At 37.8% G+C, this 5262-nt stretch overlaps 1 non-coding gene across 1 annotated transcript; it reads right to left on the bottom strand.

Moving 5' to 3' along the window:
* On the bottom strand, nt 1-107 carry LOC131238271 (small nucleolar RNA R71). Its single transcript, XR_009167677.1, has one exon. It is a non-coding gene; the product is annotated as a small nucleolar RNA R71 (small nucleolar RNA).
* Between the last annotated feature and the right edge of the window lie 5155 nt (nt 108-5262).

Raw genomic sequence — 5262 nt, 5'->3', positions numbered from 1 at the left:
GCACTTAAATAGGAAATCATGTTTTTCTTCCAAAAGGGGAATGAATTATTTTTCTAAGCTTGGGAGAGCTTCAAAGACATTCTACTTACTTGTCCACATCATGGTTATGAACCATGACACATGATTGATGCGTTCTAAAAGGGGCTCACCATAGATACCTGTCAATTCATAGAGATGATGTGTGGTGGAACCTTTCTTGACAAAAATCATAATGAGGCTTGAGATTTTCTAGACATGTTAGCAGAGAATACGTAGAAATGGGATGTCTCTACTAAACTAGACCAAACTAGACCCATTTATAGAAAGAAAGCGGGAATGTATGTCCTAAGGGAGGAAGACGACCTTAATGCAAAATTCGCTGCATTGGCTAGAAAGGTCGAAGCCTTGGAAATTAGGAAGGTTTCTATGGTTAAAGAAAACACTTCATTAGGTAATTTTTGTAGCATTTGTGGTGGTACAGACCATGACACAAAGAATTGTCCAATAATCTCAGTTGTACAAAATATTACGCATGAGCATGAGCAAGCAAATGCTATAAATAACTACCAAGGTCAGTTATGCAACGAATAGGAAACACAAACAATTCAAATTGACATAACCATCCTAATCCTAGTTGGAGGAATAGACGGCAAATTAATGCGCCCAATACACCTCAAGGCCATCCACAAAACAACTTCTTTAGGGCACCTAATAATACACCATATGTGCCCCCATTAAAGTGATCATATGTGGATGATGCATTGACCGCATTCATGAAATCTCAAGCTCAAATGAATCAGTCTCTAATCCAATCACATCAGGAATTAAAGACTGTCGTGGTTAGGATTGAGACTCAACTAAATGCTAGGGAAAAAGGCACCCTTCCTTCTCAACCTGTACGAAACCCTAGAAATACATATTTCATTGGAGACTCAAATCCAAGCGAGCTACATCATGAACAAGCTAAGGACATCATTACCTTGAGAAGTGGAAAAGAGGTCGGTAACAAGATAATGCAACCGGTAGAAATACCGGAGGATGAGCCACCATCTCCAGAGAATGATAAACCGGCTATGGTTTAAGAGTCGCAAAAATGAAAGAATAAAGTGACTAAGTCACATGAGCCTCCAGTTCCGTTCTCATCTAGACTTCGGAACCCAACTATCTCCATGAAATATCAAGAGGTGTTGGATGTGATCTAAAAGGTTATTGTCAATATTCCTCTGCTTGATGCCACTAGACAAATTCCATCATATGTTAAATATCTCAAGGACTTATGCACTGTAAAGAGGAAATTAATTGTGCCAAAAAAGGCCTTCCTTACTGACAAAATGAGCGCTATCATTCAACAAAGGGCCGTACCCAAATATAAAATTCCAAAAAGTCCCACTATTCCTTGTATTAATGGGAATTTCTAAATTGAGCATCCTTTACTAGATTTGGGTGCAAGTGTCAACTTAGTACCTTATTCGGTTTACCAACAAATGGGGTTAGGTGAGCTTAAATCAACCATAATTACACTCCAACTTGCTAACCGCTCCATTAAGTTACCAAGGAGAAATTTCAAGGACATGCTAGTCCAAGTGGAGAAATTCTACTTCCCTGTGGATTTTATTGTACTAGACACTGAACCATGTGTAAATGCTAGCGCTCAAGTTCCCATCATTTTAGGCCGCCCATTCCTAGCAACATCAAATGCAATCATAAATTGCAGGAATGGAATGATGAACTTGTCTTTTGGTAACATGACTCTAGAGTTAAATATTTTCGATCTATATAAGCAGCCCATTGACAATAATGAGATCTATGAGCTGAATTCCATGGACTGCTTGATAGATGAAGAGAAATTGGAACCTAGTCTAACTATGGAATTGATTTAAGTCTTTGGGGACTTGAAAAATTCTGATTTAGTGCTTGTTGAAATTTATGATAATAATGAGAGCACTACCATCCAAGACATTGATATATACCAATGGAGACTGTGTACTTAAATCCTATCTATCGAAGACTCACGACATCTGTCATCACTAACCAATGTTCCAAAGCTTGATTTAAAATCACTACCAAATGAGCTTAAGTATGTATACTTAGGTGAAAACAAAACTTATCTTATGGTGATCTCTTCATTTTTAGACAAGGATCAAGAGATTAAATTGTTAAATGTTCTAAGGGACCACAAAGGACCCTTGGGCTAGACTATTTCTGATATCAAGGGTATAAGCCCTTCCATATGCACCCATCGAATCCACTTCAATGAGGACGCCAAACTAATTAGACAACCTCAAAGGCATCTCAATCCAAACATGATGGAAGTTATAAAAAATGAGGTGATCAAATTGTTGGATGTGGGAATCATCTACCCAATATCCGATAGTATTTGAGTGAGTCTAGCTCAAGTAATCCCAAAGAAATATGGAATAACTATCGTGCAAAATTATAATAATGAACTCATACCAATATGTGTCACCACTGGTTGGCGTGATTGCATTGACTATAGAAAATTGAACCAGGTCACAAAGAAGCATTTCCCTTTACCATTCATTGATCAAGTTTTAGAGAAGGTAGTAGGTCACTCCTTCTATAGTTTTCTTAATGGATATTCTAGATATAACCAAATAGAGTAGCCCTAGAAGACTAAGAGAAAATCACGTTAACTTGTCTGTTTGGCACATTTTCTTTCAAACGGATGTCATTTAGATTGTGCAACACGCCAGTAACTTTCCAACGATGCATGTTAAGTATTTTTTCAAATATGGTTGAGAAGTTTCTTAAGGTTTTTATGGATGACTTTTCTGTATTTGGGAGTAGTTTTGAGGAATGCCTTAACAATTTATCTCTTGTCTTGCCTAGGTGTAAAGAAAAACACCTTGTCTTAAATTAGGAGAAATGTTATTTCATGGTTCCAAAAGGAATTATTTTGGGCCATGTTATCTCCAAAAAACGAATCGAGGTAGATCACTCAAAACTGGACATTATAGTTAATCTACCTATCCCTCGAACTGTTAGAGATATTAGATTACTTTTAGGGCATGCTAGTTTGTATAGAATATTTATTAAGGACTTTAGTGCCATTACTAAACCCTTGACTAATCTTCTTCAAAAGGATGTCCCATTTAAGTGGACAGATGAGTGTGCAAATGCCCTTAACAAAAATAAATCATCCCTTACCACTGCATCTATCACGCGTCCACCAGATTGGGCACTTCCTTTTGAACTAATGGGTGATGCAAGTGATTATGCCATAGGAGCTGTTTTGGGCCAAAGGAAAGATAAACAACCCTATGTAATTCACTATGCGAGTAGAACTCTAAACTTGGCCCAAGTGAACTGCTCAACAAATGAAAAAGAGTTACTTGTATCAATTTTTGCTTTGGATAAGTTTAGGTCTTGCTTGCTGGGATCTAAAGTAGTTATTTTCACGGACTACTCAAGTTTGAAATATTTGTTATCTAAGAAGGATGCAAAGATAAGACTTTTAAGATGGATCCTCCCACTCCAAGAATTTGACTTAGAGATAAAAGATAAGAAATGAGTAGAAAACGTAGTGGCCGATCACCTTTCCAGATTGGTGTTATATGATTCCATTGAGGAGATGCATATCCAGGACACTTTTTGTAACGCTCCATGTTTTCAGGACCAAGTATATGACCCGTTTCCCAAAAACCTGAGTGTTAACGTATAAAGAGCCAAATTTCACACACACACACCAGAGTTAGCAGTTTAACGTAAAATGGACAAATCAACATAAAGGAAAATTTGCATTTACATTTAGAATGTACAAAAGGCTGCCCATAATGACTTATACAAACCAATGTCCCAATACTTACAATTACAAAATGAGGTAACATCACATGTGAAATAAATACATCATAACAAATCTTAAGTTGTAAAATCATATAGCAACTCTTAACAATACAATCATGCATTTTCGACAATGGTACCCTGCTCCTCATTAATATGAACACGAATATCATGTAGGCCACCTGCTCTACCTATACGGTTATATCTTCGATGAATGAGTGGCCAGCTCAGTGTAAATTCCCCTCAAGATTACACATCGACACATTAGGTAAGCATAGTTATAAAAAGATAACAAGGCATATAAACAATACATGATTCATTCTTGTTAGATGCATGGATGCGTGAATGCATCATCGACCTGGGGATGCTCATCCATTCGGCAGTTGGGCACATCACCCATGCAAAGGCTGGCCATTAGCAAAGCATATCACGTGTGTACATCACGTACCACATAATGACTACCTATACATCACATATGTACATAGATAGTTGGTAGTCTGCCAGCGAGCGAAACGATACCCCAATAACTTGGGGGCACGTGCTACAACACCCAGAAATATCCACCCGTCATCGTAAATATGCCATGTATGCATAATTAGCCAAGCCATTATTAGTCCAATTACAATTAGCTGGTTTAATAAAACTCAAGGTCACTATAGGGGGCTCATCACCCAACATAGGTTGACGACTCAAGAATAGTGTCCCATGACCACTATCCTCGACCCATGACTCTACCACCTTAGGATGTTTAATAAAAACCCATCGACTAGTGGCCAATCATATTTCAATATATGGGGCTTACCAATGCATGGTTACACAAAATAAAACATCGAACCTATATAGGGAAAATAACAAAACAAGGCCACTTAGAGCGAATATCAAAACTAAGTCACATAGGGCAATTATTTAAACTAAGCCACATAGGGCCAATATCAAAACCATGCGATAAAAGACCATCTTTAAAAATTACTTAGACACAGCAACCCCTAGATGGTGGCCAACATCAATATGCAATTTAAACCACCATTCAATAACCACTAAGTCGAAGGTCCATTACAATCATAGTCAATCGAGTTTCATCCTAAGCATGAGTGTACATTTATAAGTGGGGGTTTCCCACTGATGTACCAGTTTAAGTTTCATAAATAATCCACAAGTAAACCACAAGCATGAGAAAGTAGAAATTATAATTAGTTACCTTGTTGACTCGGTTCGATCCGAGGTTGACTCGACTCAACATAGCACCCCCTACTTTCTCTCTCTCATTCTCTCTCTCTCTTTCTTCTTCTCCTTTTCTTCTTCTTTTCTTCCATATTGGAATGTTTAGCAATAAGCCTGGACAGACCAAACCCAACTTGACTCGGCTGGACTCGGTTCCAGCTGAGTTAACTAAGTAGCGTGAGAATTTTGTGAAACTTCAATGACACATTAATTTACAGCGATACAAGTTGTACTTATGGAAACCCCCCTACAAACTTTCTT

The sequence above is a fragment of the Magnolia sinica genome, chromosome 2 (genome assembly GCF_029962835.1).
Source record: "Magnolia sinica isolate HGM2019 chromosome 2, MsV1, whole genome shotgun sequence".
Taxonomy (NCBI): Eukaryota; Viridiplantae; Streptophyta; class Magnoliopsida; order Magnoliales; family Magnoliaceae; genus Magnolia; species Magnolia sinica.
This window is presented reverse-complemented; position numbering and strand designations above follow the sequence as displayed.